Below are 22,589 nucleotides of genomic sequence, written 5' to 3' on the forward strand. Positions count from 1 at the left end.
AGAGAAGAACACTGGCAAAGGGGAGAAGAAGCCTGGCAAAGGGGAGAAGACGGCCAAAACACAGTCGTTTGTCAAACCACTGCTTGTGTTGGAAGTCAGCAAAAAACAGCCAGAGGAATACTCTGAAAACGATGTGAAGGAGGAGAAAAAGAAAAAGAAGAATGTGGGAAAGAGGTGAGGACAGATAGCAGAAAGTCTAAATGGAGGGGGTGGTAGAATGTGGGTAAAGACATCAAGACAGTCATTGTAAGGATGTGAGAATGCGTACTGGTATGGCAGATTACATTTTATGTTTTTTCTTATGATTGACAGGTTTCTCCAGTGGCTGTCGAGCAAACTGATATGCGGCTGTTGTTCAGATGTTTAACAAACATCATGCATGCATACTCATGCTCTTTCTCTCTCTCTGTCTTTCACTACACAGAGATCATGTAGACATACACACATATGACATCATCAGTTACACTCCACCCTTACACACACATACACACACATTCTCTCTCTCTTCCTCTCTCTCTCTCTGTCTCACTCTCATATCACAGATGCTTGACTAAATGTTGTTCTCAATAAAGTTTTCATTTTGTGTTTCATTTGCTATTGCTTTTTGATGGTTGCCAGCCTAATAAACTATAGCCGACTATTCATTTGGTCATCTTGCACCGTAATACTATAAGCCTAAATTTACTTTGCATGGCAGCCTATTTAAGAAAATAACCCTTTGGTGCACTTTATCTGTAAAACAGAGACTACTTGTTACCAACCGTTATGTTAGAATGTGAACACAGCTGGTCTTCCTCCTCCATTACACATTGTGGTGCATGGAACACGTTTTTCAGTTGTTTTTATTGACCAGAACCATACTTTAAAAACACATGAATATGCACAGCATGGAGTGCATGTGGAAGAGGGAACACGTAAACCTTTTAAACCGACTTACCAAAGTAATTGATCGCCAAGCCCTGTATGATGCAGAATCCTTCTCCGAGGACATAGTAGCCTTACAAGTTGGTGACTGTGGCGAGGAGGGTGACGGGAAAGTAAATAAGTCTGAGGATGAGGATGTTCAGAGGGGTGATGAGGGTGTGTTTCTGTTCCGGGGCGGCACTAATATGACCAGGAAGTTGTTGGAGACGAGGGTGAGAAGGAACAGGAGGAAGACCAGCATGCTGTGGTCATCCTGGGGAAAGACTGTGGGCACTGCCAGCTCCATGCCAGTTCTGGATGTGCCAGCTGTACCCGCTGTGGCCTAGAACCAGACCTCAGTCCAGACCCACTTGCTCCCCACGTCTAGTTGAACCCAAGCAGAACACTTCAGCACCAACTGGAACCACAAACTCTTGACCACAGTTCTGACTGGAGCCATAAGAAACGCTGAATCCAAAACCAGCAACGAACACCAAGATTTCAACCTCAGGTAAAACGTATTTATCTCTGTGTGTGGGGTCAGATGGCTGAGCGGTTAGGGAATCGGGCTAGTAATCTGAAGGTTGCCAGTTTGATTCCCGGCCGTGCCAAACTACGTTGTGTCCTTGGGCAAGACACTTCACCCAACTTGCCTCGGGGGAATGTCCCTGTACTTACTGTAAGTCGCTCTGGATAAGAGCGTCTGCTAAATGACTAAATGTAATGTGTGTGCATAATAGATCGTGATGTGTAGGGACGTTACTTCGAATCCTGGGTTTGTGTTTCTTCAATGAGGAATTGAGAACGACGTTGTGTGGGGAGAGAGCTGTATCGGTCTCCGACTTTTTCTCTGTGTGATCTTCACTCAGTTCAGACTGCTAACATGGAGTGAGTTCTTCAACAGAAACAGTGCCGAGGGAAAATGCTGCCTAGAGGATTTCCCAAAGCATCCTTGTGGCCTTGTGTTTATCAGGAGGCCCAGCACCCTGCAACAGACTCATCCACTCTCCCTTCTGCAGCCTCATTGTTGGCATCTAACAGAAATAAGCGCAGCTCGTTCAGGCAGGGCAATCGGGCAGCGAGCGTCAGTCATCGGGGACATAAGGCGTCTTACTCCACCTTCCTTCCTCTGCCCACTACCACACCCATGTTAGCAGCGCATATCCATTGGGCCACGTCCGATAAGGCGTCTTTAAAAGACGCGCGGATACGCACACACTCACCCCGGTTGTTGTATGATCAGTGCTGCTGCCGCCCTCCACCATCCCCTTTCTCCCCCGTGCTGTCTGTCTGTTCGATCCCTCCGGGGGATTATATCTCTATTGCTCCCTGCCTCATATGTCATGTATGTATGTGTTGCATCGAGGAGGCAGGGAGTGCTTCCCTTAGATCATCCACTCCGCCAACGTTAAATCTACATCTCCATGTCATGTAACAATAAATGCTCAAATCTAATACGTGATTGTCTTGACTGAACTACCCTTTCTCTGAGTTCACAAACACAATTCTAACAGGTTTCATACATACATGCTCTAGATATCGATGAAACATTCCAAATTCCACAACATCCGTGTGTATGGAAAGCCTGTGTCTTCAATGGCACGACTGCCTTATTCCAGGGGCTGTAACGGAGAGATTATCATCCCAGCCACTTGTCAAATTTGGCTCTGAGATTAAGACCCGGAGTGTTGATATAAGTACATTCGACCATTTCTGAGGAAGAGGTAATGTTTCTCATTGTTTTGTGGGTTACACAACTGTGTGTGTGGTGCCAGTAATGCCTTCAGCAAAAATTGGGTACACTGCTTCTGGTAATAATGTGTGTGTGTGTTTTTTGCCTTATAGTCTTTGGATTCTTGGAGAGCATGTCAAGTGTGTTTGTGTTGGATGTGTGGGAGTATGTTGGCATTAGTCACATTTATTTAGAGGTGAAATATGAAATATTTAAACAATCTAGATGGAATTACTGAGGACAATGTATATCCCTTCTTCCATGTATATGGTTTATGGCCCCTAAAGCTGAACTTTGTATCTCAGTCTGTATTACCTGTCAACGTTTCAGAAACTGTTTCGTATTCCATTCCTGTCTTCACTTTGTCATCTATTTGCTCAGGTGAAATATCACATCGAAAGACATTTCTGGGGTTCAAAGCCACATTATATGAATCAAGTTGAAAATATCCATGTCACAGATGGACTGCTCTCTTTCAATTATTGAGAATGTACAGATTTTTTCAGTTGTCGTAATATGAAATTACATAAATTTCAACAATGTTTAGAAATACTTTTCTATTTTCAAATGATTTACTATTTTCTACTCTGTGATAAATTGAAAGCAAAAGTGATTAAAGTAGTTGGGATTTTTTTTTTTTACAGAATTATCAGCATTCCCATACCTCTGATAGATGGAGATGTACTTTGTGTAAAGTGTGAGACCATGAGAGATTGTGTGTGATATTTTTTACCTCCAGTCTCCCTATACAACCATGTAACACAATTTCCACTATGTACTTCAATGTACCAAAACATCCCAGCCCTATCAATCAACAATGTATGTCTCTGGGTGGGTATGGGTAGAAAACATGGAGTCTATCAGTGTTTCCAATAAAACGCTTGGTATCATCCTTGTGACAGATCGGTGTTGAGATTGGGCATGGTTTCAAGTCCTAGCATGTCCTGTATTGACATGGTCACCTTGGCTTGGCGCAGCTGGCGGAGCCAGCTAGCGAGAGATGGTGTCATGCAAAGTAGCTATCTAAAATGTTTTCGAGGGAAACGTGGGCAGTCATACTACTTTTCTTAAAAAATAAAGAAAAGAAAAACCTAGTAATAATAATTAAATGGCTCTGGGCGTACCTATACAGACAGGAAAGATTTTGGCCAATTTACTGCTTACTGATTAATTGACTGCTGGCTGTGTATGGATTTCAAAATCAAATCTGTCCTACATGACGGAACGTGTAGTGCAGATGGGCCAAGTAACAATTATCGCATAGCCTACGTGTTGTAGTTTGCATAGTGGGCATTGTTTGCGTATTATTTATTGGAGTCATCTGAGCTACATGCTTGTGTGTAATTACACATTTCTAATGAAGAATATTGACACATTTATTTTACGGACATACGTTCTGTATAAAAAGTATGTTTGAATGCTACACATGATTACGTACAAAAACGTCATAATGGTGTATATTCATACTTAAATTAAACATTACACAGCTACATCACATTTCTTCTGAACAGGCAGGTGAATAGCAACAATTTTGTGCTTTTTGGTGAGTAATTCTTATTTACACATTAATGTTTCCCCTACTTATTGTAATCTTAAACGTAAAACATAATTTCATTCTCAATTTAATCCACACTTTCATTATGCAGTTAACGTCAATATCATCGCATCAAATACATTTAAAGCAAGTTTTGATACATGGTTTTCTTTTTGTGTTTTGTTATAACCTCTTAAGCATCCTGTTAAATGTGCCTAAAAACGCCTAAACAGCATACCCAAAGTAAATTGGAAGCTGTTCTTGAACCATTTGGAGTACATGCATGTAAATGATCTCTTTTGAAAGTCACTCTGAAGTTATGTCCCCTGTTGTCAGGACCCCTGTCAGTCCTTCTAGTGTTGAGTAATAGAAGCTTGAACACAAGGAAAGTGAACATTTCTATTTCCGCCTAGATTTTGTTTTGAAAACAGAGGCCTGAAGAGGCCTAGAGGTGGTAGGTATTATCTGGAAGACTAAATTGGACCACAGGTTGAAGCCTTACCCAATTCAAATCAAAAGTCAAACATAATACCACAATATATTCATATTTGACACATGTTTTTATAAGAGTACATCCAGGAATTTTCTAAAAGGGTCTTTTGGAGACTCCAAAATTACCCTTTGTAACCAAGGTCAAGGTCAAATAAAAAAGGTATTATTTTTCATAATTGTTATCTCTAATGAAAGGTGGTACTTAGAACTATCATATATAATAGCTAAATCCCTAATTAGTATTACTGAAACACAAAAACTGAAGCATGAACACATTGAAGTGCTTTATCTGATTCCAAGGATTGGCGCACAAAGAACACTGATTCTGTCAACCATATTGCGCAATCGACTGTTATTTTGAAGGCTCCACAGACGCATACAAATGAGGTATTGACATTTTCAGCTAGCTGTCAGCTACAAGGCTAACGAGCTAATTTCAGAGCCAGTCGAAGCCAGTTCGAGAAATTTGTTTAGAACGAGTGTGGGGGGGGGGGGCGGGGGGGCAGGACGCACAGACCTAGTTGGCTTTAGAGGGCTGTCAACGGGGCATGGAAGCTCCTATTGGGTCAAACAAGGTGTCAATCAAAAGGGGAGGGTTCAACGGACATTTTGATACCTTCATATTGTAAATACTCCGTTGCTAACCGGAGAAAATAACACTTTTATGTGAACAAGTTGTTTCTTCCGTCGGCTAACTTGCATAATGAAACAAAGGATAATGGCTATTCATGAACGTAAAACATTGTATTTGGACGAATTACTTTACATGGTTAGATACTTTGAACCCTTGGGACTTACGCAGATCAAGTTTTGATGGCATGATTTGCACACCTGGACCTATTTGAACCACTTAGGGTGAGTACAACTTTTTTCTTTGGCATTGTTGAAGGAATGTTCACCGGAAAAAGACGTTGACTTTGCTTGCTATTGCGACTTGATCTTGAATTGGTTTATTTCAATGGAAGCACAAGAATCGTAGCTTTCCAACGATGTATAACATGTGTAGCGTCTAAAAAATATATTTGTTAGAATTTAGTGCGTCTTAACTGAGGTGGGGGGGGAGGCAGCATTTTTGTCACGCGGGCGAAACAGGAGCGTAAGACCACATCAATAAAAAGAGACTCAAGACTCAGTCCACAAATGGCCTGTAAATCAAACCTCAACAGCATTGCAGTTACAAAAGTTACAAGTTTTCTCTCTCAATTGCTTCACAGCCAATCATTGTGAGCCGAACATGCCGATACCAAACTCTTCCAGTCAGGTCAGCTCCTCTCAAATAACATGTTCCCATAATCACTGTTATTGGCCATAGCCTAATGCAGTGGTTTTCAGAGAATTTATTTATGAAAACTAACGATCTATCTGACACAGTTTGATGATCCTGATCACTGTCGTGGGGACAGTGGAAAGAGATCCAAACGGATACTGGTTCGACAAATGGACGGCGCAGAAATGGTAAGAGCCTTATATCAACTTAAATTTAAATGTTTAAACAGCAAACATGGTCAAATACCTCTCTGAGTGACTGTGTCTCTAATGTAGAAAGTTGACCATGATGGGACAACTATTGAAGAGGTGGAAACGGATTGGAAAAATCGGGATGATCTGTCTCTCCATTCACTCGATGAGGCAGATTTTCTGGTCAGTTGTTTATGTATAGCGATAGGTGAAAGGGATGACACCAAATTGGTAAGATCCTTATTTTACATACACTTAAATGGTTAAATAGCAAACATGGTCAAATACCTCTGAGTGACTGTGTCTCTAATATAGGAAATGGAACGTGGTGGGAACACTATCTGTCAGACCGAAGATTACGATGACCTCTCTCTCCGTTCAGTCAGCGAGAGAGATTTTCTGGTCAGTTTGTGCATCAAAAGCATCAAGGTACATTACATTTTGAAGATAGACTGTGTGAACAATATGTTTCCATCTGACTCACAGTCTGATGAGGACCGTGACCGCCAGCAGAATCCACTTCCGGATAGAAGCCTGGTATGTGTATGTGTGTGACAAAAGGTCAATGAATTGTCTTTTTCTCTTAGTGCTGAATCAGCTTTTCCCTCATTTACATTTAGTCATTTAGCAGACGCTCTTATCCAGAGCGACTTACAGTAAGTACAGGGACATTCCCCTGAGGCAAGTAGGGTGAAGTGCCTTGCCCAAGGACACAACTTCATTTGGCACGGCCGGGAATCAAACTGGCAACCTCCTGATTAATAGCCCAATTCCCTAACTGCTCAGCCATCTGACCCACCTGACCTCCTCCCTCACCATATGGATCTTCATATTTTCACATTTTCCTCTCTGCCCTGTTCCTGCACATTGTACTTTACTCTTGGTCTCCCTAGAATCATGTTATGGATTACGAAGCCCAGGGCCTTCTTCCTTCCTCGGTGAGAGCCGTGACCAAGCCTTGCATCACTAATGACGTGCACCCCACCATGCTACACGATCAGAAGAGGTGCGACAGGAAGTCCCGTTTCACAAGAGAAAAGGTCATGAAAAGGTTCCAAAAATCCCTGGTTGCCCTGGAACAGGATCTTATGACAACCAAGGAGGAGATCCTGAACACCAACGAGTACTTCAAAGAGATGTCTCGTGTGAAGAGCCAGGGAAAAGGCCTGATGGGTGCGTCTCTGAGAAGACTCGTTTATAACGTCAGAGGGAGAAGGCTCCAGAGGATTCAGGCGCAGAATTATATACGGGTCAGCCAAGATTTCGATGCGCTGATCCAAGTGGTGATGAAGAACTGCAGCGATGACTTCAATCTGACGGGCCTGGAGAACTGGCAGAAAGAGGTTAAGAAGCTACGCATGGCCTGCAGGGCCTGCACTGAGAGTATCCAACCACCCAAGGTGTGTAGTTCCCCACCACAGGTCCAACCCTCTCAGGAAGAAAAGCCCTCCATCCGACGCTTTGTAAGTAATCAGTACAGACGTACTGTACGTATTTGTTTATTCAGCTATTGTTTGATTCAAGGTATGGCATGGCACTGTTTGTTGATTATCATCCTAAAGAGCCATGGAAAGATCCCAGGTCCCACATGCCAAAAGGTGATGTCTTCTCTTGTGACTCTGTCTCCCCAGGATCTATCTGAGACAGAGACCACTGCTGTGGTCCCCTTCACCATTGAGGACGATGCCATGGAATCCCCCCCTCTGACTCCTCCTACTCCCGAGGCCCTCCTCTTCGACCAGCAGGTTCCCCGGGCTTTGACTCCCCTCAACCGTGTCACCGTTGGAGTTGTGACCCCTAGCAGGCCTGAGACTCCGCCTGCTGTGACTCTGCCCCCCCTTCGTCTGACACCAATCACCCACTTGAGTGCTGATGTAAAGAGGCTGCTCCAAGGAGGACTGGAAGGGCTCCAACAGGTAGGTCATTATCATCATGGGCAAATATATGATGATATTCACTGTTAAAGCATAAATACATTTAAATTAATTAAATACATTGCGGACTAATGAGGCTGGAAAAGAACCATGATTTCATTGGTTCAATTTTTTTCTCAGCTCAGTGATTCATCCATGTAAGCTTGTGTTCTGCTTTCAGGATGTGACAGAAGAGAAGAACACTGGCAAAGGGGAGAAGAAGCCTGGCAAAGGGGAGAAGACGGCCAAAACACAGTCGTTTGTCAAACCACTGCTTGTGTTGGAAGTCAGCAAAAAACAGCCAGAGGAATACTCTGAAAACGATGTGAAGGAGGAGAAAAAGAAAAAGAAGAATGTGGGAAAGAGGTGAGGACAGATAGCAGAAAGTCTAAATGGAGGGGGTGGTAGAATGTGGGTAAAGACATCAAGACAGTCATTGTAAGGATGTGAGAATGCGTACTGGTATGGCAGATTACATTTTATGTTTTTTCTTATGATTGACAGGTTTCTCCAGTGGCTGTCGAGCAAACTGATATGCGGCTGTTGTTCAGATGTTTAACAAACATCATGCATGCATACTCATGCTCTTTCTCTCTCTCTGTCTTTCACTACACAGAGATCATGTAGACATACACACATATGACATCATCAGTTACACTCCACCCTTACACACACATACACACACATTCTCTCTCTCTTCCTCTCTCTCTCTCTGTCTCACTCTCATATCACAGATGCTTGACTAAATGTTGTTCTCAATAAAGTTTTCATTTTGTGTTTCATTTGCTATTGCTTTTTGATGGTTGCCAGCCTAATAAACTATAGCCGACTATTCATTTGGTCATCTTGCACCGTAATACTATAAGCCTAAATTTACTTTGCATGGCAGCCTATTTAAGAAAATAACCCTTTGGTGCACTTTATCTGTAAAACAGAGACTACTTGTTACCAACCGTTATGTTAGAATGTGAACACAGCTGGTCTTCCTCCTCCATTACACATTGTGGTGCATGGAACACGTTTTTCAGTTGTTTTTATTGACCAGAACCATACTTTAAAAACACATGAATATGCACAGCATGGAGTGCATGTGGAAGAGGGAACACGTAAACCTTTTAAACCGACTTACCAAAGTAATTGATCGCCAAGCCCTGTATGATGCAGAATCCTTCTCCGAGGACATAGTAGCCTTACAAGTTGGTGACTGTGGCGAGGAGGGTGACGGGAAAGTAAATAAGTCTGAGGATGAGGATGTTCAGAGGGGTGATGAGGGTGTGTTTCTGTTCCGGGGCGGCACTAATATGACCAGGAAGTTGTTGGAGACGAGGGTGAGAAGGAACAGGAGGAAGACCAGCATGCTGTGGTCATCCTGGGGAAAGACTGTGGGCACTGCCAGCTCCATGCCAGTTCTGGATGTGCCAGCTGTACCCGCTGTGGCCTAGAACCAGACCTCAGTCCAGACCCACTTGCTCCCCACGTCTAGTTGAACCCAAGCAGAACACTTCAGCACCAACTGGAACCACAAACTCTTGACCACAGTTCTGACTGGAGCCATAAGAAACGCTGAATCCAAAACCAGCAACGAACACCAAGATTTCAACCTCAGGTAAAACGTATTTATCTCTGTGTGTGGGGTCAGATGGCTGAGCGGTTAGGGAATCGGGCTAGTAATCTGAAGGTTGCCAGTTTGATTCCCGGCCGTGCCAAACTACGTTGTGTCCTTGGGCAAGACACTTCACCCAACTTGCCTCGGGGGAATGTCCCTGTACTTACTGTAAGTCGCTCTGGATAAGAGCGTCTGCTAAATGACTAAATGTAATGTGTGTGCATAATAGATCGTGATGTGTAGGGACGTTACTTCGAATCCTGGGTTTGTGTTTCTTCAATGAGGAATTGAGAACGACGTTGTGTGGGGAGAGAGCTGTATCGGTCTCCGACTTTTTCTCTGTGTGATCTTCACTCAGTTCAGACTGCTAACATGGAGTGAGTTCTTCAACAGAAACAGTGCCGAGGGAAAATGCTGCCTAGAGGATTTCCCAAAGCATCCTTGTGGCCTTGTGTTTATCAGGAGGCCCAGCACCCTGCAACAGACTCATCCACTCTCCCTTCTGCAGCCTCATTGTTGGCATCTAACAGAAATAAGCGCAGCTCGTTCAGGCAGGGCAATCGGGCAGCGAGCGTCAGTCATCGGGGACATAAGGCGTCTTACTCCACCTTCCTTCCTCTGCCCACTACCACACCCATGTTAGCAGCGCATATCCATTGGGCCACGTCCGATAAGGCGTCTTTAAAAGACGCGCGGATACGCACACACTCACCCCGGTTGTTGTATGATCAGTGCTGCTGCCGCCCTCCACCATCCCCTTTCTCCCCCGTGCTGTCTGTCTGTTCGATCCCTCCGGGGGATTATATCTCTATTGCTCCCTGCCTCATATGTCATGTATGTATGTGTTGCATCGAGGAGGCAGGGAGTGCTTCCCTTAGATCATCCACTCCGCCAACGTTAAATCTACATCTCCATGTCATGTAACAATAAATGCTCAAATCTAATACGTGATTGTCTTGACTGAACTACCCTTTCTCTGAGTTCACAAACACAATTCTAACAGGTTTCATACATACATGCTCTAGATATCGATGAAACATTCCAAATTCCACAACATCCGTGTGTATGGAAAGCCTGTGTCTTCAATGGCACGACTGCCTTATTCCAGGGGCTGTAACGGAGAGATTATCATCCCAGCCACTTGTCAAATTTGGCTCTGAGATTAAGACCCGGAGTGTTGATATAAGTACATTCGACCATTTCTGAGGAAGAGGTAATGTTTCTCATTGTTTTGTGGGTTACACAACTGTGTGTGTGGTGCCAGTAATGCCTTCAGCAAAAATTGGGTACACTGCTTCTGGTAATAATGTGTGTGTGTGTTTTTTGCCTTATAGTCTTTGGATTCTTGGAGAGCATGTCAAGTGTGTTTGTGTTGGATGTGTGGGAGTATGTTGGCATTAGTCACATTTATTTAGAGGTGAAATATGAAATATTTAAACAATCTAGATGGAATTACTGAGGACAATGTATATCCCTTCTTCCATGTATATGGTTTATGGCCCCTAAAGCTGAACTTTGTATCTCAGTCTGTATTACCTGTCAACGTTTCAGAAACTGTTTCGTATTCCATTCCTGTCTTCACTTTGTCATCTATTTGCTCAGGTGAAATATCACATCGAAAGACATTTCTGGGGTTCAAAGCCACATTATATGAATCAAGTTGAAAATATCCATGTCACAGATGGACTGCTCTCTTTCAATTATTGAGAATGTACAGATTTTTTCAGTTGTCGTAATATGAAATTACATAAATTTCAACAATGTTTAGAAATACTTTTCTATTTTCAAATGATTTACTATTTTCTACTCTGTGATAAATTGAAAGCAAAAGTGATTAAAGTAGTTGGGATTTTTTTTTTTTACAGAATTATCAGCATTCCCATACCTCTGATAGATGGAGATGTACTTTGTGTAAAGTGTGAGACCATGAGAGATTGTGTGTGATATTTTTTACCTCCAGTCTCCCTATACAACCATGTAACACAATTTCCACTATGTACTTCAATGTACCAAAACATCCCAGCCCTATCAATCAACAATGTATGTCTCTGGGTGGGTATGGGTAGAAAACATGGAGTCTATCAGTGTTTCCAATAAAACGCTTGGTATCATCCTTGTGACAGATCGGTGTTGAGATTGGGCATGGTTTCAAGTCCTAGCATGTCCTGTATTGACATGGTCACCTTGGCTTGGCGCAGCTGGCGGAGCCAGCTAGCGAGAGATGGTGTCATGCAAAGTAGCTATCTAAAATGTTTTCGAGGGAAACGTGGGCAGTCATACTACTTTTCTTAAAAAATAAAGAAAAGAAAAACCTAGTAATAATAATTAAATGGCTCTGGGCGTACCTATACAGACAGGAAAGATTTTGGCCAATTTACTGCTTACTGATTAATTGACTGCTGGCTGTGTATGGATTTCAAAATAAAATCTGTCCAACATGACGGAACGTGTAGTGCAGATGGGCCAAGTAACAATTATAGCATACTGTTGTAGTATGTAGTGGCCATTTGTTTGCTTATTATTTATTGGAGTCATCTGAGCTACATGGTTGTGTGTAGGCTACTACACATTTCTAATGAGGAATATTGACATATTTATTTGATGCGTTCTATCTGTATAAAAGTATGTCCGAATGCTACACATGATGTGGCGTACAAAAACGTCACAATGGTGTATATTCATACTTCAATGAAACATTACAGAGCTACATCACATTTCTTCTGAACAGGCAGGCGAATAGTAACTTGAAGACTATTGTAAGCTTTCTCAGAAGATTTTCTCAGGCTCTTCAGACAATTTTGTGCTTGTTGGTGAGTAATTCTTATTTACACATTAATGTTTCCCCTATTTATTGTAATCTTACACAAAACATAATTGTATGCTAAATTTATGGTGAGGACACACCAGTATTACCCATATTCAGTTTAGCATCTGCAAAACAAACTTGTACATATAGATATTCATTAACAGATGAGGTTAACAAGTAGGTCAAGGTTTTCTGCTGCTGACACAACCCTGACACTCCAAAGAGTGGGTCACTTAAATCACTTCATTTTTGTGATATATCTGTTGCAGGGTTTTCTCATTGTAGAATAGAAATACTTAATCAATAATCAAGTATTTAGTAGGCAAGGCACCACCCTGATAATGGGTTTTAGAACATCAAGGAAACTGAAGAGGTCTGTCCTTAACCACTGATCAATTAACAATAACTAATGATTACTTGTATACTGTTTTGAATGCTCTGAATAAACAATGTTTGAACTTTACCCTGTTATGTTAGCTCATGAGGACATGGAACGTCGAGTCCATTTCTAGGAGTCCTATCTAAAAACCTAAACAAAAGCTATCTAGCATGCAGTGTCCTTTTTGTGTGATTGCGAAGGCTGTGCTAATCCTCCCATATTGTGATACCATTTAACTCCCTTGATTTCCTGTATTCATTGTCCAGTCTTCTGAGATGCTCAACTTGAGTCTATCAGACACCCGTATCTCATAGATCTATAATATATACGTTGATTTTGTCTTGAACTTGTATTTGGCGATTCCATTCATTGACTTGGTACTTTAACAGCAATTGGGTAGGCTACTAATGCGTCTTAATTTGGCGAGCCAAGCCAGGAGTGCAACATCCGTAGTTGGTGATTTCCCATCAAATTCCTCAAAGCCTGCCTAGTTGTAGCTACGCACCATAGAAAAAAAGGTAAGAGCTGTTTTGGAGCTTGTGGATAGAACCTGTTGATTTTGAATACTGTTTAAGAAGGGCTGAGGGACAGGAGACGGGGAAGTCCTGCTGTGGTGACGCACCACGAACTACAGTTTTGGGTGGGTCATTTGAGAGACAGAAACTAGCAGCCTTGGGAGAGTACTTAGATAAGAGAGGAACAGATAGTTTGAAAACAAAGAACAATTCCTTGGAGCAAAGCAAGTGCCTTTATCGCATATGGATGACGGAAATCTGCAGCCAGGCAACCCAGTGCAGAGAGGCTATGGGTTAAGAGATAGAGGCTAGCCCCGATACTACGACTACGCAACCTGCTACCCTTTTAACCCTGCAACCCACAATAGGTGGCACGTCTTATGTCACAGTATGCAGCACTCTGGAAATCAGAGAAGCAGGAATAACCACAGCCCATTCTGATGCTTGTGGACAGGCCTCAAGTATCACGCCTGACCCCGTCCTTGGTACCAACCCTTTCACCCTGTTAGCAACTCCCATATCCCAAGATAAACCCAGTATAGCAGAGAAACCTAATTTCCTGACACCACCCCCACAGTACCCCCCAATAGAAAAGGGAGGGTTTCCATCCTATGTGTACAGTGAACAACCCCACCAGTATCAGTGGCAGGAGGCACAGGCACCTCTGCTTGAACCGTATACCCCGGAGGCTGCTAAGTCCTTGAGAGTGAGAGACAGAATACATACAAAATCAATTATTGATGATGACATTAACTTGGATGGTTACAATGTTTATCTGACAGGGCAAAGAAAGGTGGAGGAGTTGCCTGTTATGTGAAATGAAAATTTGTTGTCAAGGTGGTTCTGTCTAAATCGATTTGCAAGCAGTTAGAGTTTCTTGCAGTGGATGTTGAAATATCGAAGGGCCGTTGTATGACCGTTGTTGGGTGTTATAGGCCTCCATCCGCTTCAAACGAGGCATTACAGTCGCTGATACACCTTATATCCCGACTAAATTATGGTGAAATTGTTTTAGCTGGAGATCTTAACTGGGACTGGCTTATGCCCGTGGCTAATGATTTTAAATCTTTTTGTGATTCTGTTCATCTTACCCAGTTAGTAAATTCACCAACTCGGCCAAATCCTAAGTGCCTTGAGAAGTCAACATTAATTGACTTGATTTTAACTAATGTTCCTCATAAATTCTCAGCTGTTGGTGTTTTCTGTAATGACTTAAGTGATCATTGTGTTGTTGCTGCTAGCAGGAACACTAAGGTCCCTAAATTAAAACCACGTATCATTTATAAGAGGAATCTTAAACATTTTAATGAACAAGGGTTTTATCATGATTTGTTTAATTTTAATTGGAGGAGGATAGAGCTAATCCCTGATGTGGAAACTGCCTGGTCTTTTTTTAATGATGGTTTTACACAAATCATAAATATACACGCCCCTTTTAGCAAGTACAGAGTACAGGGACGTGAAAATCCCTGGTTCTCCGCTGATCTAGCAGACAGTATTCATGAGCGAAACCTAGCTTGGGCTAAGGCAAGAACAACAGGTTCTGCCACTGACTGGCTTGTGTTTAGGAAACTAAGAAACACATGTTCCTCTTTTATCAAGAAAGCAAAATCTGAATATTATTTGTCTATTACTACTGAAAATGTAAATGATCCGAGGAGATTCTGGAAAACTATAAAATCCCTCTCTGTGAGTAAGAACTCACACGTTTTACCTGTTTTTGTTATGAAGGACTCTGCTGCTGTTCATGACAAAATGGAGATACTGAATTGTTTCAACACACACTTCATTTCTTCTGGCTCTCTGTTTGACTCTTGTAGTCCAACGTCTGTGAAACCTTGTACTGAGGTTCCAGTTTATACTGGTCAGCCTTTTAAGTTTACACCACTTCCGGTGCAGGAAGTTCATAAAGCCTTAAAAAGCCTAGATCATAGGAAACCTGCAGGGCCTGATTGTATAGACCCTTACTATTTGAAATTGGCTGCTGATTTTGTTGCAGAGCCACTTACATATATTTTTAATCTGACAATGAAAAACAACGAAATACCAATGAAATGGAAATCGGCCTTTGTTCTTCCACTGTTTAAAGGTAGTGACCCAGCTATTTTAAATAACTATAGGCCAATATCTAACTTATCTGTATTGGCTAAAATTCTTGAAACTCTTGTGAGTAAGCAGCTTAAGGAGTTTTTGTACAGCAATGCCATTTTATCACCCTACCAGTCAGGCTTTAGGAAAAAACATAGGACTATTACAGCTGCATTGAAAGTGGTCAATGACATTTGTGTTGCTCTTGATAAGAAGCAACATTGTGCGTCACTGTTTATTGATCTCTCCAAAGCATTTGACACAGTTGACCAGGATGTTTTAAGGCTGAGGCTCCTTAACTCAGGACCCTCGGAACAAGCGGTCGCTTGGTTCACGAGCTACCTTGAGAATAGGTCTCAGTGCATCCGATATGAGGTTCTATCCTCTGATATTGCTACCGTCTGTAAAGGTGTGCCACAAGGATCGGTATTAGGTCCACTTTTATTTACTATTTATATAAATAATCTGGGCCATAATGTGGTGGACGCTAACTGTCACTTCTATGCGGATGACACTGTGATGTATTGCTGTGCGTCAACTCTCATGCAGGCAATCGATCTCCTGCAAAATGCTTTTAATGTTGTTCAAGACACCCTTTTTCGACTGAAACTTGTTTTAAGTACAGATAAGACTAAACTTATGTTGTTTTCAAACAGTCGGAGTAGGCCACAGAATATCCCTTCGGTGGTCACTCTTGAAGGGAGTGAAATAGAGGTCGTTGACTCTTATAAATATCTGGGTATTCTGATTGATGACTCCCTCACCTTTCAACATGTACAGTACCTGGTGAAAAAGTTGAGGTTAAAACTGGGTTTTTATTTTCGAAATAAGCTGTGCTTTTCCAGTAATGTAAAAAAGCGATTAGTTGCTGCTACTTTTTTACCTGTGTTGGACTATGGTGATCTTCTTTATATGCATGCCTCTGCTAACTGTCTTCGTAGGGTGGACGCAGCTTACCATGCTTCGCTGCGGTTCATTACAAACTGTAAGGCTCTGACTCACCATTGTGAGTTATACTCTCGGGTAGGATGGCCTGCTTTGGCCACCCGTAGGCTCTCTCATTGGTACACCCTTATTTATAAGGCAATCCTTGGTCTGTTCCCTAACTACCTGTGTGTTTGCATCAACCAGAGAAGTGTCGGACAATATTCTTTGCGATCTCTGGACTTTTTTATGCTCACTGTTCCAAATGCCAGAACGGAAATGGGAAAAAGGGCTTTTGGGTACTCTGCCCCCTCATCATGGAATATGTTGCAGAATGTTTTAAAGCTCAGGGAACTAATATCACTGACTATTTTTAAATCTCGAATGAAAGAAATAGAGGCAGGTTCCCTAATATGTAAATGTTTCTTAAATTAACTCTACGTCACTGTTTCTTAGCTCGTAGCTTTTAGTTTCTTTTAACTTGTCTTGTTCTGTGTTTTTCTGTCTGTAACTCTGTGTTTTTTATGCTGCTGCCTGTCTTGGCCAGGTCTCCCTCGAAAAAGAGATTTTAATCTCAATGGGACTTCCTGGTTAAATAAAGGTTAAATAAATAAATAAGAATAGAACAGACAATCAGACAATAGATGAGTCTAAGAACAGAGAGAGTAGAGGCAGGATACCACTCCCCCCAGCACTGCCAAGAGCTCCCCAATTCACTGCCTATAGTCTGCCTCCCAACCCACAGGGAGCCTTGAGAACTACACAGCCTAGGTCTGCCCCTACTACACAGAGACGACTGACACCTGCGAGGGGTAGTCATAGTGGAGCTATCACCAGAAGCAAGAGTAGGAGGGAGGACTCAAGACGTGTTCAAGGAGAATATAGTGCTGGGATATATCCAACAGTGAATAATGCAGACAAAAATAGTGTAGGATACATAACCTGGACATTTAAAGACCTGGACACCTTTGCATCGAATCTACCAAACCTACAGAAGGGGGCGGATAAATGGATAAGAGAAGTAGAGTCAATGACCCAACACCTAGCTTTATCTATAGGAGACATGACAGCTCTTTTAAACAAAGTACTGGGCCCCAAGGCCAACGCTATCCTTTACAACCCTAAATACGGATTAGGAATCCAAATTGCTCAACCTCAACAAGCTTTTTATGAGATACGACCTGCCATGTATAGAGCACTAAGAGAGGCCTATCCAACAAAAGCAGATCTAGGGCGCTTGAGCAAGTTCCCCATAAAGAAAGGAGAGGATTTTGAGGACTGGTTGACTAAAAGTGAGGGCATCTGGTTTGAGGAGACCCAGACTCACCCAGATAGAGATGATATGCACGGCAATTTTTTCATGCATGCTATGATTCGAGGACTCCCTGGCAAAGTTGCTATTAAACTGGAGGAGACGGTTGACTTTGATGGTTTGGAATATGGAAGAAAGATTTCACACATGAGACACCACTACGATACACATTTAAAACAGATAGAGAAAGAGGAGGAGAACATGATTAAAACCAACTCCCAGCTAGTCAACAAAAAACTAGCCACTATATGTGCAGCCACAGCAACACCAAACCCACCTTCAACAGGGCCAAATCCCAATTGGGCAAACACTCCAAATTTACAACATGTACAGACACAAGTTAACAGTGCGGGACCACCAGCACCACAGCCTACTGGAGACCCCTATGGACCAACGCCAGCATACTATCAGGGACAGGCCCACTACCCACAAGGAGGAGGGAGAGGCTCATGGAGGGGCAGAGGAAGAGGGAAGGGAGGTTATCAGAGAGTTTATCTATGTTATGGATGCGGCCAGGTTGGGTATTTTAGGGATAGCTGCCCCACAAACCCATACTAGGTGCAGTATGAACATCAGAAAAACCCTGCTAGCCATGGGAAGTATGGAACACAGCCAATGTACCCCCCCCCCCCCCCCCAAAGTAGCCTCCCAGTGTCTTAGTTGTGACCAGCCCCCCCTATGGAACCCCTTTAGTATCTCTATATAGGGGGAGTATAGGAGAATAACCGATTGAATCTTTGGTTGACACTGGGGCTATACTCCTGCATTGGAAAAGGGGCCATGCTACCCCTCTCACAGGATACTGTGTCAGCTACTGGATTATCGGGGAAACTTCAGACATTACCTTCCACAAAATCTTTACAACAAAGGACTAAAACATCCTTTATATATTCCCCGTCACCATTGAACTTTATGGGGAGGGACCTACTTTGCAAATTGAACACGACAATCCCCCTGTGGAAACACTGGGATCATTGTGGATTTTCCTGGGATACACAAAGCCCACCTAATGAGCATGGTGGCACAAAAGAAGCAAGCAACTGTGTACTAGTTACAGGTAGAAGACCCTAATTGGTTGCTGGACTGTTGCAGAAGCATGAAACAGGATTATCACAAGGATTATATTCCAGGAATAATGAACCTGAAAGACGTTCAATGTACCATGAACTATGATCCACAGATCTCGAGTGGGGCATTGAGTGGGATAAGTACTTCAATGGTCGACACCCCAGCATTCAGGTGTCAACATTGTGCATCGGCAAGGAGGGGGGTGCCTTTTTGGTGGATTTACCTGACTCTTTGAAACCGTTTTACATGCTTGAGGACATTTCAAATCCACAAGTTTCTATGTGGGTGAACACTCCTTTTGAACAAAAGGACTTGGGGCCCATGATAAGACAAATCAGGTCTGAACCAGATCACCTAGCTCCCTTTAACCAACAGGAGGAACTACCACAGCCCAGAGAGACCCAAAGAGATGTGACTTTAGCAATTCACTACTGCGAATGAGAAGCGCTGTAAATAGAGGAACAGGAAGAGAACTGGTCCTGCCCCTGTTCCTGATCCTGCCCCAGTTCCGGCCCCTGTTCCTGCCCCAGTTCCTGCCTCTGTTCCTGATCCTTCCCCTGTTCCTGAGGCCACCCCCACCATGGATCCCTGTGGCCCCGAACCACCACCAACCCCCCCCTCCCCCACACTCTTGAGTGTATCAGACACCTGCACCTTATAGATCTATAATAAATACATTGATTTTGTCTTCAACTTGTACTTGGCGATTCATTTCCATTGACTTGGTACTTTAACAGCAATTGGGTACTATCTAATACGTCTTCAAAACCTACGTTTAATATAGTCAGTAATCTGAAGGAATGAATTTGTTCTGTGTAGAGCCAATCATAACATTAGTGAACACGTACACGTCAAAATATATTTTACAATGATTTTATTAAAGTAAGGTAAATATGGATAGTATGAACAAGTGAGATTATGAATTTGATATAAGATCGGTTTCAATGAACAGAATGAAATGGTCAAACTTAAAGGGGTGATTGACTGCGTTTTTGGGGTATTTCAAACTGTTCCTTAAGGTCTCCAAATAGGGTATATAACATTGGTTGGGCTGAAAATGGCCCGGGTGCTGTTCTATGCCCCCTGACACATCCAGTGAAATTTTCCCGGGAAAAAAACGCTAGGTTTTCTCCAATTATGGTATGCTCATGAATATATAGATGAGCTGCACGCTGATTGGTTGGTTTACAACGAGTGAAGCTGCGGAGCAAAGACGCAACACGGCCAACAGCACTCACTTATTAAAAAAAGGTGGAGATTTACATAGGAAAGAGGTGTCAGTGGACTTTGAGGTTCACTGTATGTCCATTTTACCCACTGAACTGTCGTTATTCAACTGTGACAAGGTAAATTTGGTTCTGCAATCAATGACCCCTTTAAAGAAGGACAGAAATTGTACAGTTAATGATTACATCCTTATACAACCCCAATTCCAGAAAAGTTGGGACGTTGTGTAAAATAAAATAAAAAACAGAATACAATGATTAACAAATCTTATAAACCTATTATGTTATTCACATTAGAACACATACAACATGTCAAATGTTTAAACTGATGAAATGTACAATTTTAAGGAAAAAATAAGGTCATTTTGAATTTGATGGCAGCAACACGTCTCAAAACAGTTGGGACAAGGCCATGTTCACCACTGTGTAGCATCCCCTCTTCTTTTAACAACAGTCTGTAACTGTCTGGGAACTGAGGAAACCAGTTGCTGTAGTTGTGGGAGAGGACTGTCTTCCCATCCTCAGACAGAATGAGATAGGGATATGCTGTATCAGGGTCCAGAGTCACATCCCCTGCATACTGCTGAATCCTCGTCAGCTTGACTTCAGGCAGCTTCTCCATCTCTTTATTGAGTGTTTCCCCTCCAGCTGAGACACAGCTCTCCTCACTGCCCCCACACTCAGACCACTGTGGATACTGATCTCAGACCAGTCCTTGGTGTGTGGAGGGGTGCTCAGGGATGGTAAGCTCTGGAGCAGGTGGAGGTGGTCCTCAGTGTGTGAAAGCTGCTCCAGCTCAGCGCTTCTCCTCTTCAGCTCAGTGATCTCCTGCTCCAGATCTTTAGTCATCCCTTCAGCCTGTTTCTCTGCGGCTTTCTGCTTCTCCTCAATCACGTCAATGAACTCAGCCTGGCTTCTCTCAATGGAGCGCACCAGAGCAGTGAAGACCTGAGCACTGTCTGATATATCTCTCTCTGCATCTCTCTTGCTGGTCTCTACTGAGAGTTTGATCTCCTGAACCTTCATGGAACTTTCTTCCATCATCTGCTTCATTTCGGTCATCATCTGTCCCACCTTCTTCCTCTGTTCATATGCCTCTTCTAAAGTGATAGAGCCATGGGTCTTGTCTTGTGGTCTGTTCTCATGCACATGACACAAACACATGTCTGGTCTTTTCTACAGAAGAGTTCAAACAGTTTGTCATGCTTCTGACACATCCTGTCCTCCAAGTTCTTCACAGGGTCGATCAGCTTGTGTTTCTTCAAGGTTGCAACTCTCTGATGAGTCTCCAGATGAGTTTCACAGTAAGATGCCAGAGTTTGGTACCTGTACAGATGTCACATGAGTCTTCAGGTATAGGAGGACGTAGGTCTGGACTAATGGTAGCTTTCAGTGACTTCCTGAACTGAGCAGCCATCTCAGAGATAAAAGTGTTGACATAGAGATCTGGTCTCTTATCAAAAGTCATTTTACACATGGGACATTGACATAGGTCACTGTTGTCCCAGTACTTGGTGATACAGGCCTTGCAGAAGTTGTGTCCACATGAAGTAGTGACAAAATCAGTGAACACATCCAGACAGACAGAACACTGGAACTGATCTTCAGACAGGAGACTGCTGCAGGAAGCCATTTCTGGAATAAGACCAGGAGTGAATTTATGAAACTAAATAGACTAAAATCCCCTTCAGTTAACCACAATTCATCTTCTCTAAATGTAACGTTTTTATCAATGCTGTTTGGAACTATTTACGAACAAAACTGTAAATTGTATAAATATGTATACCAACTTTCACAAATGTAGGAATAACCTATAGAAATAGTAGGAAAATATAGCTGCAAGCAGCGATGCGGGTTCCTCCGCAAAATGGCAAAATATTATAAACATGTACACTGTAGAAGATCGAGACTTGGACAACAAGAGAGCAAAACTACTTCATGTTTGGCCAACAATAATAGGCTGAACGGGGATTTGAACTCATGAGCATAAGGTTACTAGTCAGTCTCTCTAGCCTCTCTGCTACACACCAACTGCTGAGATTTTATGATTAGTAAGGGCTGATTATTAACTTTTTATAAGATACTGAAACTCTTCTTGAGTTGATCTCCTTCCAGAGTCTTAGTCAATGCACAACAAACAATAGTCATGTGGGCAACGGGGCTAGGGCAGCGCTCATATTCAGCTCCTTGCGAGAATAGCCTGTGACAGTACAGCAGCCGACTCTCTGGTCCCATTAAACTACACAACATGCACAATCAGGGTGACCAACAAGATTATATTAACTAACAAACAATAACATTACAAACATCTAACTGAACGAACACAACAACTGAAATCCCTTGCACGGCTGTTGTAACCAACTATTTTCCACAAGTCTTTGCGTTTTTTGATATGCCGCACTGCATGCTGGGTACCCAAGGGTGCTGACGCTGATTATCTAGCTGTGCTCCGACTGCGTGATATGAGTATTAGTTTTTGGTCAGCTTTGGGACAAAGGTTAAGAAACGGTTGACATTTCAAGGTGAAATTGTGCATGGTATTTCAGAATGATGTCTGCCTGTTTAACTAAACAAGTAATCAAAATTATGACAGGCCAATAGACTGTGCCTGGATACGAACCTGTGACCTTGCA

General features: G+C 42.6%; 1 pseudogene; it reads right to left on the reverse strand.

Annotated features, from left to right (window-relative positions):
- Nucleotides 1-18,729: 18,729 nt before the first annotated feature.
- On the reverse strand, nt 18,730-21,589 carry LOC134038080 (E3 ubiquitin/ISG15 ligase TRIM25-like; annotated as a pseudogene).
- Between the last annotated feature and the right edge of the window lie 1,000 nt (nt 21,590-22,589).

The sequence above is a fragment of the Osmerus eperlanus genome, chromosome 17 (genome assembly GCF_963692335.1).
Source record: "Osmerus eperlanus chromosome 17, fOsmEpe2.1, whole genome shotgun sequence".
NCBI lineage: Eukaryota > Metazoa > Chordata > Actinopteri > Osmeriformes > Osmeridae > Osmerus > Osmerus eperlanus.